The sequence below is a fragment of the Bidens hawaiensis genome, unplaced genomic scaffold (genome assembly GCF_021521415.1).
Source record: "Bidens hawaiensis isolate Kalapana, Puna unplaced genomic scaffold, B.hawaiensis_p1.1 tig00010699_1, whole genome shotgun sequence".
NCBI lineage: Eukaryota > Viridiplantae > Streptophyta > Magnoliopsida > Asterales > Asteraceae > Bidens > Bidens hawaiensis.
The window spans coordinates 768,707-783,218 of NW_027491818.1; the positions used below are offsets into that span (position 1 = coordinate 768,707).

A 14,512-nucleotide genomic window follows, 5' to 3' on the forward strand; every position below is an offset into this window, starting at 1 on the left:
AGAAATATTTTAGAAGATTTGCAAAAGAAATTTCAAATACAAGTTTCTCCATATCAGGTTAGTAGGGCTAAGGCCATGGCTGAAAAAAAGGTTCTTGGAGATAATGAAGCTCAGTATGGCAGTCTAAGGGATTATATTGAAGAACTTGTTAGATCTAATCCAGGTACAACAGTCAAATTAGATGTTGAACCTTGTTGCAACCCTAGTAGTCCAACAAGGCAATTTAGAAGAATATATATATGTTCTGGTGCACTAAAGGAAGGGTTTAAGCTAGGTGGGAGAGATCTACTTGGCCTTGATAGGTGTTTTATGAAAGGGCCATTTCCAGGACAGACTTTGATAGCAGTTGGAATGGATGGAAATAATGGAATTTATCCACTTGCATACTCATTGGTGGAGGCTGAGACAACTGCTAGCTGGACCTAGTTTTTAGAATATTTGGGGGATGATTTGGATCTGCATTCAAATAGTAATTTCAACTTCATAAGTGACAGGCAGAAGGTTTGTGTTTAGCATTCTTGATTTTTACATATATATCATTTTTTGTTTGATTATTATTCATGCATTTAATTGTTATATTTAGGGTATAATACCAGCTTTACAGAAGGTGTTTCCAAGTGCTGAACACATGTATTGTTTAATACATATACATGAGAACATGAAGCTAAGGTGAAGAGGTGTTGTGTTCACAAATGTGCCTTTGCAACCACACCACAAGAATTTGAAAGGAGTATGAAAGAAATCCAAGACAAAGATACTTCAGTCTATGATTGGTTGAAAGAGATTCCACCAAAGCATAGGTCCAGAGCTTATTTCAGTTGTATGTCTTTTCATTAGCTAAAGAGTAGATGTATTTAATTGAATTGAATTTATATAAGGTTTGTGATTGTGTATTTCCTTCAATTTATTGCAGTTAGGCTTAGGTGTGATGTTTTATTGAACAATCTTTATGAGGTCTTTAATAGGCAGTTGATTATGGGAAGAGACAAACATGTTATTAATTTTCTTTAGTTTATTAGGGAGTATCTAATGAGAAGGATGGTTGTGGTGCATAAGACCATTGCTAGGTCTCAAGGGCCATTAACACCAGTTGCAAAAAAGTTGTTTGACAAAATCATGGCTGAAGCCAATAACTACACTGTTATTTGGAATGGAAGTACAAAATATCAGGTTACAGGTCCAACCAATGAGAAGAGAGTTGTGGATATGGAACAAAGGACTTGCTCATGCAGAAGATGGGAACTGTAACATCGTGTAAATAACGGGTTCAAATTATCAAGTTTCCAAAGTCAAAGGACCAAAAATGTCAAAATCCAAACCTTAGGGTTTAAAATGAAAAATCTGATTTTCCTGACCCATCGCGATACGCGATAGATCAGAAGAAAGACCCATCGCGTATCGCGATGGGTTGTCTGACACTCAAACACGTGGCTTGCCACTTGTCCACACGTGGCACAACGGTCGCCACGTGTCACCACGTGGCAGCACGTCCGCCACGTGTCGCCACGTGGCGCAACGCCTGCCGCGTGGCAGGTCTACATGGTGACTCAGCCAGCCTACGTCGCGATACGCGATGGGCTAGCCAAGAAGGCCATCGCGTATCGCGATGGGTTTCCTGAAATCGCCTATAAATAGCGGCCAAGGGTTCAACCATTCCACATCCCAAATAAGCTTTGCTCTCTCTCTAGAATCCCACCATCATACCATCGATCTATCTCGAAAAGCGTGTCTCGATTCCTCGAGTACCGTGCCTTTTCCTCGTAATTCGTGCCACTTTCCACCGACGTACCAACCAAGGAGGAGATTACCATTCCCGACATCATGACGTTTAGTCTCGTAAAGTGTGCCGACGTGTGGTGAAATATTGGTGTATATCGTTTTGGCGTGCTAAGGAAAAGGGTAACGAGAAGAGAAGTTTGAGCAAGAAGATAAAGAAGGTGAAACGGTGTTGAGGTGCTGCTCAAGTATTTAGGGTTTGTGTAAGCCAATCAAAGGTAGGCATAATACCTGAATAAAATAATAATAAAATATTGTAAAGGTTTAAAACCCTAAGTCAAGGTTAACTCGATACCTCGATAAAATAAAAGAAAATATAACAAAGAAAAGTAAAGGAAAGAAATTATGAATATTATTATATATGTGTGAATATATATATATATATATATATATATATACGTGAATAATTCTTTGTTATAGAAATATTATTTAAGTAATAAATAACTATTCTTAAATAATAAAGAAAAGAAAATTATACGTTTCTTAGAGAAGAATAAACGTAGGGTTTTAAGAAAATAAACTAAAGGTTTACAATATTACTTTTTAACTAAAGGTTTTAAAGTAACAGAGATATTGAACTAATGGTTCATTGAGATAAAGATTATAAAAGACTAAAGGTCTTAAGCCGGATTGTATATCCGACTAAAAAAATGTTATACTCGTACTATAGGTGCGAGATAGCAACGGGAAAGACCCTCGGACGGTGTTTGAAGCCGATCCAAATCGAAAAGGTGAATACGCCCCAACTTTACAAACTTGTTTTAAAACGAGTCAAACATGTTAAATGAAAAGGTTTACATGAGGCTAAGTGTCTCTAAAACATTTATAAACAAGGGTATAAGCACTGGCCTCAGGCTATTGTGTACGTTTGTCTGGATCCTTACATATGTGATGGGCACATCACACCTGGTCACAATTATGCTGCCTGCAGGAAGTATGGCCTTGTGTATACGTATAGGCACTCAACTAGTCGAACGTTGCGGTGTTTGCTGGGGGATCCGAGTGTAGAGACTTGAGTTTATGAATTGTGTTATTTTAACTTGATTATTCCTAAGTCACGATGGGCCGAGACCTGCGTAGTCTCGAGGGGTGATTAAGTAAAAAAAAATATTTTTAGCGTCAGCATATTCACCAGCATTCATTGCTGACGTATTTTCTTAACATTTTGCAGGTGATCAAGGCTAGGACTTGGAGTAAACGAAGTGCTCAAGATATCCGATGGCTCGGATCTTTTTGTATAAACTTGATATAATATTAATGGTGGTTTTGTAAAACTTAAACAAGTAATCTTTCAAACATTAAACGGGAACTTTTAATCCCGTCTTTTGTGAATGTAAATATTATATTTAAATCCACATGTTTTAAAGACTTCCGCTATTAAACCGTAACTATGATTTATTTACAAATGTGGTACCAACATATGAGTCACACGCCTAGGCCATGGTCTGGGGTGTGACAAGTGTTGGTATCAAAGCCATCGATCTTAGCGAATTAGGTATTACAAGATAATACCTAAGCTTCGATCCAAGTATATGAAAATTTTATTACTTGTTTAAAGTTTTAATTTAGGGATAAGATAGACTGTTAAACCTTTTCTTTCCCTCCTCACTCTAAACCACCCAATGTAGTAAATGTCTTTCAAGAAATGATGGATATGTATGTTCAAAAAGCAAAGGAGGCTGGAATTGCCGAACCTCTACCCAAAGATAGCATGAGCGAGGACTACTATGAGGCTTTCTTCGACCAAGACCAATACATCGACCGAACCCAAGCCAATATATTTTCCTGGAACCGAGCACTGTCCAATCAATCTACCCGATAGTCCGCCAATGCCAAGAAGTGAACCTCCAAGGCATTCAAGCTACCACCCGCCAAGCATACCCATGTACCATCCATCCGAAGTCCCAACATATCATCCTTCCGAGATTCCAACATATCAACCAACAGAAATTCCGCCATATTACCCAACTGAAGTTCTGACATACTTACCTCCAAATCCTCATCCATCATACGCTTTCCTCTCCAACCAACCGATCAAGGATGAACCTTTGTCCGACTCATCTGATTGGATGCAATGCCATTCTGACCAACGTAGATGCCACACTGGAAGCTCTGCCTTTGACTCTGTTGAATCCCGTTCCAACAATGGTGAAGGACCACCCCGCAAGCCCAAGATGAAAGTAATGATACCCTACGAAAGTTTCCAAATGCCCCGATTGTGAAAGAGACTGCTAAGTTAATGGAGGAAGAAGAACCTGAGTAAGAAGAAGATCTGGAGGAAGAATCCGAAGAGGAATACCCTGAGAACCCAAATGAAGTGTCGAAACCAATGGAGGAATCATTCTCTCCCCAAAACCCGAGTTATGGCTCTATCGACCCTTATGTGCAATATCTCGAGAAACTCAAGAACCAAGCATCATCAAGTTTTCCACCCTACCAAGGCACGATCCCGACGGAGGAAGAACAAGTGGACGAAATCCGCCAACAAAATGAAGCTGCCGAGGCATTCTTCAACTACTCATATGATGTGACCGCATCTCCATATTCGGACCCGAAGAACCATTTCGATGTAGTCATGATGGGGGTACCGTGATCCACCACCCCGCTACGGATATCCTAACGATATCCCTCAGTCACAAGAGGAGCATTTGGACCGAGCCTTGCATGAAACGGATGACTTGAGAAAGAAGATATCGGTGGATAAGAAGAAGAAGAAGAAGAAGAAGAAGAAGAAGAAGATAGGAGACAAACTGCTTCGGAAATGTAACAAGTGAACCAAAGTGGTGAGGAAATATCTAAAAGACTGAAGACTCATGAGAAGAACTGAATAGGGATGATAATGTGATGTTGTAATATATATGTTTGTTTGTTGTATGATGTAATAAAGGGCGTTGAAACGTCTTAAGTATTAAGGATATGTATATATATATATATCGTATAACGATATATATAAGTATGTGTTTTGTAAAATTATATATATCAATTTTGATATATATAAATGTTATAATAACGAATAAAACTTGTACTTAAAGAAAATAATTTTGTTAAATTTCAGACAAAAAGAAAGAGTTGAAAAAGAAAAAGAATAATGTCTCAACAAAGTAATAACAATGAAGCTTCTCGAAAAAAAGTCGAGATAAGAAGGGAAAAAGGGAAAAACCCTGAAAATGAACAAGAAGAAAACATTCCCAAAAAATACATGAATCAAATTCAACGAATGATTAAAGAAGTAGTTAGGAACGAATCCGAAGCTAGATCTCAATCTAAGCACTCCAAACATTCTCAATCCGTTAACTCTCCCGTGAATCCGTTAAATCCCGTCCGAAACCATCCCATGTTGAGGAGAGTGTTCACGAGTAAAATGCCGATGATGGAATTCGTCAAGAGTTTAAGAAATTGACTATTGGAGGCTGCTCGATTAAAGACTTTAAGTATTTTGGGCCAAAAGAATTTCATGGAGACAAGGGAGCTATCACGACTGTTAGATGGCTCGAGGAGATGGAATTGATTGTTATCATAAACAAGTGTTTGAGTTAATAATTGATACAATACTCCGCCCAGATGTTCAAAGGTGAGGCGTTAGAATGGTGGAACACGCTGATATTAAGCAAAGGACGTCAAGTACTATACAATCTTTCATGGGAAGAATTCAAAGCGATGTTGATGACGAAATTTTGTCCTATGCGTGAGAAGACCAAATTCAAACCAAATTTCTAAACCATAAGGTAGTAGGGACAAACCTCCGAGAGTACAATACGAAGTTCCATGAGTACTGTCGTTTTATTCCCCAGCTGGTCAACCCTAAGTCCAGCAAAGTCACTCGATATATATGGGGATTTTCGCGGGAAATCCGCGACATGGTGAGGTCTCATCTTCCTCAAACGGCCGACTCCGCAATGGAGTTAGCTGGATATTTGATGGGCGGCCTTGTCCGTAACAAAGAGGAAGACAAGAAGGTGACGATGACCAACAACCAAGGAAGAACTGGTGGAAGCGCCCACTTCAAAGGCAAAGGCGCAAATCAAACCCGAACTGGATTTAATTCCAATGCTCCGTTTTGTAAAATCTACAGAAAACGCCACCGAGGGCAATGCCGACACGATTCATCTTCTTCAACAACTGTATGTGAATCATGTCATAGACCTGGCCACGCTGCGGCTGATTGCTGAAAGAAGAAAATGACCAGTTATAACTGCAAGGAGATGGGCATATAAGCTTCGAGTGTCCCAAGAACAAACCCGCGACTGGTGGTGCGGGTGGAAGTGGTCAAAATAAAAAGGGAAACGCAAGAGTCTTCGTTCTCAACACGAAAAAGGTTGCTGACATGCCGGAAACCATCACCGGTACGTTTCTAGTCAACGACACCTATGCTAGAGGTTTGTTTGATTCAGGTGCCAATTTAAGTTTTATATATTATAGCTTTTGTGGTCTATTAAACGAACCTTTAACAAAACTAAATAAAACTATAAGCGTCGAGACTGCTAGCGGCGAAATAGTCAAAATCTCCGAAGCCCTTGAAAACGGAAAAATTCTTTTAGCTGGTTATATTCTGCCCATTCAAGACTCTTGCTGGTTTTGACATTGTACTTGGTATGGATTGGTTATCCAACAACCATGCTCGTATCATTTGCAATAGCAAAACCGTCGAACTTCAAGCCCCGTTAAACGAACCATTCGAATTGAAGGGGACAAAGACACTGGCCAAGTTAGCATAATTTCCATGATTAGGGCTAACAAATGTTTGAATAAAGGATGCTTAGCATTCATGGCCTACGTCACTGAAGAATCCAAACCCAAGGAGATAAATGACGTACCTATAGTCTCCGACTTTTCTGATGTCTATCCTGATGAACTTCCTGGAATTCTTCCCGATCGTGAAGTAGAGTTTAGGATCGATCTCATTCCCGGTACTGCTCCGATCTTTAAAGCTCTCTATCGCTTAGCGCCGACTAAAATTAAGGAACTAAAGAAACAACTCGACGAGCTTCTTGAGAAAGGCTTCATTCGACCGAGTTCATCGCCATGTGGAGCGCCAATACTTTGTGTCAATAAGTAGGATGGATTCATAAGGATGTGCATCGACTATCGAGCTCTCAACAAAGTCACAATCAAGAATCACTATCCCCTCCCTCGAATCGATGATCTATTTGACCAACTCCAAGGCGCAAGTTTCTTTTCTAAAATCGATTTTCGTTCTGGTTACCATAAATTCAAAGTCCAATCCGAGGATATTCCGAAAACTGCATTCCGAACAAGGTATGGCCATTATGAGTTCACCGTTATGCCATTTGGACTTACTAATGTGCCAGCCGCGTTCATGGATATGATGAATCGAATCTGCAAACCCTACTTGGATAAATTTGTTATCGTATTCATCGACGACATACTTGTTTATTCTAAGTCTAAGGTTGATCATGAAATTCAACTCCGAACCTTACTTGAAATACTTAGAACCGAGAAGTTGTACGCCAAGTTCTCAAAATGCGAGTTCTGGTTACACGAAGTGCAATTTCTTGGACATGTCATAAATGTGAACGGTATTCAAGTCGATCCCACTAGAATCGAAGCCATCTCAAAGTGGGAGATTCCAAAGTCGCCAACCGAGATCCAAAGTTTCTTAGGTTTGGCTGACTATTATCGAAGGTTCATCGAAAACTTTTCTCTTATAGCCGTTCCCCTAACTTCTCTAACTCGCAAAAACATCAAGTACTAATGGGGAACTGTTTTGGATAAAAATCAGCTAAGGATAATGTATCCAAATATGTTATGTGAGGTTTAGTGCTAAATTGATAACAATGAATATATGAACGAAATTAAGATGAACACAACGATTTGTTGCGAGGAAAAACCCTTTGATCTTGTTCAGATCAAAAGAAAAAAACCCCGGGTGATGACAACTCGTCGATCACCAATTTATTAATATCAAAAAATAGGTTACAAGTGTTGTGGAGACTAGATCGATGTTACAATAATCGCTAATGTGTATAGAGAGAATAGTGAGTTCTGCTCTGAGTGTGTGTAATACAGTCATCATTTCTAATCGATCGTATCTCAATGTATATAAAAAAAATACAACAATATCTCCTATCTATTCGCCACTATCCCACTAGTCTTCCAACGTCCGTTGACCACATGCTGGTAGCCTCCAAGTTGCGATATTTAAGGTGGACCAAGTCACATAGCCGTTACTTATGTTGAACATTAACCTACACACATTAAAAATTGTTAACAATACTAACCTCTGAGGATCCTTGATCGTCGACATGGTTCTGGAGCTCTTCGGGAGGATAACGGATCCAGACATATCTTCAAGGATAATATATCCTTAGCAGAGAAAATATTAGTTCTAACAATTGCCCCCAAAATGGCGGGTGATAGTTGAACACAACTGTCATTTTGAATTTCAAACTTCTGCGAAAACTGGATGATGGGACGGTTTCGCCAGAAATAATTACTGTTAGGGCATGAATTTTATGCTGAGGATCCTTAATTCTTAACTATCTTATGGATAGATTATCCTTGAGATATGTTTCAGGTTATAAAGGATCGACGATCCTCGGTATTATTTGTTTACTAATGATTGCGTTTAGTATGGTGATGTGTTAGACAGGTATGACGACTTTAAGACGAGCTGACATCAATTATCCTCATGGAGTATTCTCTAGCTGGAATATGGATCCAGGATCCTTATTAAACGTAGCTAGTAATGGATGATCTCGTGTGAAGATTGATGTTTAAATACCAACAACGGCTCTTAGACTTATTCTTCCGCTTATGTCGCTACTGGACTTCTGTGGCACGTGGTCAAAGTCATGGGAGTGGCTAGTGGAAGACTTGCGGATTAGTAGGAGTTCTTGTTATTTGTATTTTTTTATATATTATCGAGTTATAAATGACTAAAGGGACACATGTACTATCACACACACTAGAGCAGAACAAAATATTCTATCTATTCACTAGCTTGCATTGTAACGTCGATCATAAACTCCAAAACACTTGTAATCACCTTTTACTATTAATAAACTTGACGGTGATAGTTTTCACCATCCGGGGGGTTTTTTGTGCCGGAGATTACTATAATCACGTACCATCCGACCAAAGATTACCTTGTTAATCCTTGATTGAAGCAATTCGACCAAATATTACCTTTTTAGTTTTTGACCGAAGTAAAGATTATCGTAATTAAGGGTTTTTTCCCTCGTGATCAAATCCTTGTGTTCATCAAGATCTCATTTATATCAACATTATTATCGTGTTAGCACTATACCTCACTTGACATATTTGGATACATTATCCTTAGCCGATTTTTATCCAAAACAATTTGGCGCCCCCGCCCACCGTGGGGCAATTGGTGCTATAATCCATATTACTCCTATCAATTTTCGATTTTTTCATACCCATATCACTTCTAATGGCCTCTCAATCCACCTCTGCTTCATCAACTATGCCGGCTACGGTTACTCTCTCATCAAGGACCTTGCCACCACTGCCTCCGCCAATTACGGGAACACAACGGCCTGCTGCTGCTGGAAGCAAGACGCAACTACCAGTCTTCCAGAGCTCGAAAACCACTGCTGCTGCGACAGTGGTTAATACTAACAGTGATTTTTCATCTATGTTTTCGCAGGTTAAAGCATATATGAAGCAACAGAACAAGACCAACCAGAGGATCCTTCGTGAGATAGAAGATCTCAAGAAGAACAAGAGGCCAGCAGAGGATCTCACCCCCTTGATGCCCAGGATGCTGGATTTCACCAGTCCAGAATCCATGGCTCAGTTCTCACAAGGATCATTTATCCTTCAACAGGGGTCGATGGGTCAACAGGCTCAAGGATCCTCGATATTTCAGTCAGGATCATCTATCCTTCAACAGAGGTCCATGGGTCAACATGCTCAAGGATTCTCGTTAGATCAGCCAAGGTCATCTAACCTCTATCAAGGGTCCATGGGTCAGAAAAATCTAGGATCCTCATATTATCGACAGGGTTCAGCCATTCTCACAACAGGATCCACTGGAGCGTATCCTCAAGGATCCTACAGTACCCAACCACAAGGATCCTTCTTTCCGAATCAAGGATCCTCAAGAGTCCAACATCAACGATCCTCTGAAGTCCATGAAGGAGATATAATCCCCATGTAGACCATAGCCTCTGGAGGACCAACTCCTATCGCAGATTCTTCTTATCCCAACTACTCATCCGGGATGCCGACCTTCACCCAACAAAGAGGTAACTTGTATGATCCTATATCCTTAGATACTAACCGTGGTCCCATGCAGGATACATGTATCAACCAGGCTATGGATAAAGAACTACAGAAGCTTAAGGATATGATATCCAGTGTTCCCGGGGTGATACGACCAATCTCCGAGATACCTGAGGGAAGCCACAAGTTATCAAGATTTGCTCCACCTATCTGTGATGCTGAGATTCCGAAGCGGTTCCAAACCCCCAACATGAAGACTGGCTGTTTGTTATCCTCTTAACAGTCATTAACAGGCTACCTCTTAATTACTCATAACCTCTTAACCATTAAGAGGCTATGAGCCATTAAGAGGTAGCCTTTAATGACTGTTAAGAGGCTACCAAACAGCCCCTGATGATGGGACCACGGATCCTAAGGAGCACGTTGCACAATATAGGGAAATGATGGAAATCAACTCCATCCCTGAGAGACTCAAAGAAGCTTGCTAATGCAAAGGATTCGGGTCCACACTCACAGGATCTGCATTAAAATGGTTGCTAAGTCTTCCTCCCTTTTTAGTTACTTCTTTTTCACATTTAGTTAACTTGTTCAACAACCAATTTTCCTGTAGTAGGAAATTCGAGATGTTAACTTGTGATTTATACCGAGTTATCTAACCTAGTGATGAATCCCTTAGAGATTTTGTTATGAGGTTCTGTAGGGAAGCTCTAGAAATCCCTAATCTTGACATGGCTACGGCTGTTGAGGCCTTCAAGATGAGAGTTCAGAGGGGCTCCCCATTTTATGATGATCTCGTGATGACTCCTTGCAGGTCTCTAGATGAAGTAAGGAACAGAGCACTCAGATTCATACGGTTGGAGGATGACAAGAGGATCCAGGATCGTCTGGGGAATCAGACGAAACAAGAATCCTCTGAAAAGAAGCAAGGATTCGCGTTCAAGAACAACAACACAAAGCCGTATAACAAGTTCAACAACCAGAACGTGCGAGCAGTTGAAGAAGGAGAGGATGATGAAGACTATCCCTGCATCTCCGAGTATTGTTTCTCCGTAGATACCCATGGATTGATTTGTGCCATGAAGGATCTAGGAGAGAAAGCAAGATGGCCTCGAAAGAACAAGAAGACGACTGCCTTCAAAGACAAGTCTAAGTGGTGTGCCTTTCACGAAAACTTTGGCCACACAACAGACGAATGCATCGGCTTGAGGAGGGAAATTGGATACCTCCTGAGCAAGGGTCACTTTAAAGAACTCTTGGGAAGAAAAAAATCCAGGATCCAGGATCCTTAAGATCTTCTACAAAAAGCGACGCCGCCACCACCAGACGCTCATGTGATCAACTTTGTCTCCAGAGACTACGAAATGTTTCAAGATTCGTGTGCCATAGAAGAAAAGCCCACAAAAGAATTCGAGTTGGATGATGAAAGAAGACCGCTTATCCCCATTACTCGAGTGACTGATTGGAGAGTCTTCTTCGACTCAAAAATCCAAGATCCTCAGAAGGATGAGCCGGATGTCCGAATGATGAATTTCATCTCTGGAGGTTCAGACATTTGTGGAACTTTCTTCTCTGCAGCAAAAAGACTTGCCAAAGAAGTCAAGATGGATAACGGAGACCAACCGATAGTATCCACTACCTTAACAACAGACAAAAGGATCTTCTTCGACGAGGAAGACAAACTATACATCCAGGATCCTCATCATGAAGGTTTGATCATTACTTTATTTATCACTAACCATTATGTACGCAGGATCCTAGTAGACGGAGGGTGTGACATCCATGGCAAAACCGAGTACACCTTAGTACTTACAAACTCGAATAAGCGTTTAACCGCTTATTGCGTAACAAACAAACGAATAACCAAACGGATCTGGTTATGGTCCGGATATCCCAGGGTGCTATCTATAAGCGATATATGTGACATTCGTGACAAAACGAGGTATACTATATTCATTACGTAACAAGTAAACGATAAATCGGTTAATTCGTAGTGCTTAAACAAGTAACCGACCGATACTAATTATGACCCGTATATATACTGAGGGGTCATATATGAGTTATATATATATTATAGAGGCTAACATATTGATATTTAGGCCCCAGTACGTTTAAAACTCTTTAAACGAAAAAGGTTTCGTTTATCGATACGCTATAAGCTTAAACGCAATCGTTAATATCAAAACGAGCATTGTAGCATCCGTTAAGCCGAAAAAGATTTATAAAACACTTATATGACATGTTCTAAGCAATCCGTGAAAATATTTTGGAATTTTACAACGAGTCAGTACGTTTTTCTTATTTTACAAAAAGAAGCTGAAAAACACTCGTTTTTGCGCTGGTTTTCGCACTCGAACTAGTTTTCTTGCGAAAAACCGAACCCGAATTAAATTTTGGACCGAATTTTACATGTGGCACGAAAATCGAGGCACCATTGGACCAAAAAGAGGCCCAATGGGCCTTATATACCTGCGGCCGCCCCCCTTACTTTATTCTACCAAATATATTACCTTGAAAGCTTCTTGAATAAGCCACCTATTTTATACATTAAACATAAAGACCAAACCTTCTTCAGCTGTGTTCTTCAAGTTCAGCCAAAGTTTTGAAGTAAACCCTCTAATTTTCATTGATTTCATACTTAATTAACATAGTTAAAAGATGAAAAATTAATCCTTGATTAGTTTTAAACATGTTTAACCATCCAAAAACCATAAAAATCAAGTAAAACCATGTTTTGATGTTAAACATGTTTACAAACCAGAAACATATACTTTTTGGTCAAAAAAGCGGATTAGAATATGAATACAACGTTTTTACGGTTTGAAAGTTCGGTTTGAACCCAAACCGAAACCCTAATTATCAAGGCTGTCACATGGATGATTTATGCTTGGTTTGATGTTATATGATATGTAGATACACTGAGTTTGCAACCCGAGACCCGGAAAGTCGTTTAAGCTAGCAAAACTCATCGAAAACCGACAAGGTAAACCCGTAACACTCGTTTAAGGGCTGTTTAGTATTAGGTTGTGACGTGATTGTTGTTAGCTTGTGAAAATTTTCACGGACATTAGGGATCATTTAAATGAGTCCCTGTTCAAATTTGATAAATTTTCGATAAACGGAGAATATTTGGTGAATTTATTTCCGTTTATGAGCGTTTATTTGGGAAAAATAGCTAAACATATTGAAAAATTATGAAACTCGGTTTTGGTGATTAATATGTGATGGTAAGATCACTGGTAAAGTTTGGGGATCATTGGAAATGCCTAAGTATGGTTTGTGCAATTATGATTTAACCGAATTTTAACAGCCGAAAATGCACAAAAAGGCATTTTGTAAAAAGAGTTAGGTTCTGGAGATTTTGCAGGGGCTATGTAATAACATTTAAGCCGTTTCTTAAAATTATCGGATTTTTCGGAGGTCGTTTGATATAAACGGGCCATTTATTATGCGGTTATAACCTATTAAATGAATTTTTATAAATAAATAATTAATCATTAAATTTCTGAAAATATTTTTATTAAATTCTCCATATTTTAATGTATTTTTACAAAAATTTACATAATTTATATATAAGCACATATTTAGTTATGATTAATCGAAGATTTAAATTATAATTGTTTTAACGAAACCGGCAGTTTTGTGTTTAACGGACTGAGTGATATGTCAAAATGTCAAAAGTGGTCAAATATCGTATTTTTGAATGAAATTGATAAAAACGAACTTTTTACGAGAATTCCGGACAATTCGGGTGGATTGTACGCGTTTTATATAATCAAACTCGTGTGAAAACGGAAACGAACCCTGCGATCAATCCAGATACCGAAACCTCAAGATTCTTTCATAAATCAAATCATTTTAACAATCAACATGTTTACTTAAGTTTGTGTGATCTTACCTATTCCCTAAACGCGTAAACGATCAACTTGGCTTGGCTCGGGAAACAGTGAAACTGAGCCAAGCCTGATTTTAATCATTTCATAGTATACAACGTCACAATCTAAGACTATGGTCATGTTCTGGGCCTAACAGCTATAACCAAACTAGTTATACAGCCCGATTTGGTTTAAACACTGTACTAGTATTAACAGTACGATACCGTTTATAGGAATAAGGCTATAAGCGAGGCACCTGACCTATTGATACATAATTTCTGTGCGAACTACGATAAGGTGAGTTTCATGACCCCACTCTTTAAACTATTTTACGAACTTTTGGGGTGGAAAGCATGTTTATACACGTTATTTATCTAAACACGGATCAGGATATAAAATATCTGAACATTTATATATGAAAAGTCCCTACAAACATAATGATTGACTACGTGCTGATGAAAGATGATTATTATCGTTGATTGATATATTGAGTGGAGATAATACGAATTGCAAAACATAATGAAATTACACGTGACAACATGTTTATACAAACACATTATGTAATGTTAAACATAACTAATTTGGGAGACAACGTGGTCTGTAATGGCCATGAGGATAACGTGGTCTGTGATGATTATGGGGCTGTTGTGGGCAGAAGG

The 14,512-nt window shown here is 39.2% G+C and overlaps 1 long non-coding RNA gene across 1 annotated transcript in view; it reads left to right on the forward strand.

Moving 5' to 3' along the window:
- Positions 1-783: 783 nt before the first annotated feature.
- The window catches only part of LOC143535893 (uncharacterized), a 60,437-nt gene continuing 46,708 nt past the window's right edge, over positions 784-14,512 (forward strand). Inside the window, exon 1 of the long non-coding RNA XR_013135790.1 lies at positions 784-1,254. This is a non-coding gene — a long non-coding RNA (uncharacterized LOC143535893). The remainder of the gene's footprint in view (positions 1,255-14,512) is intronic.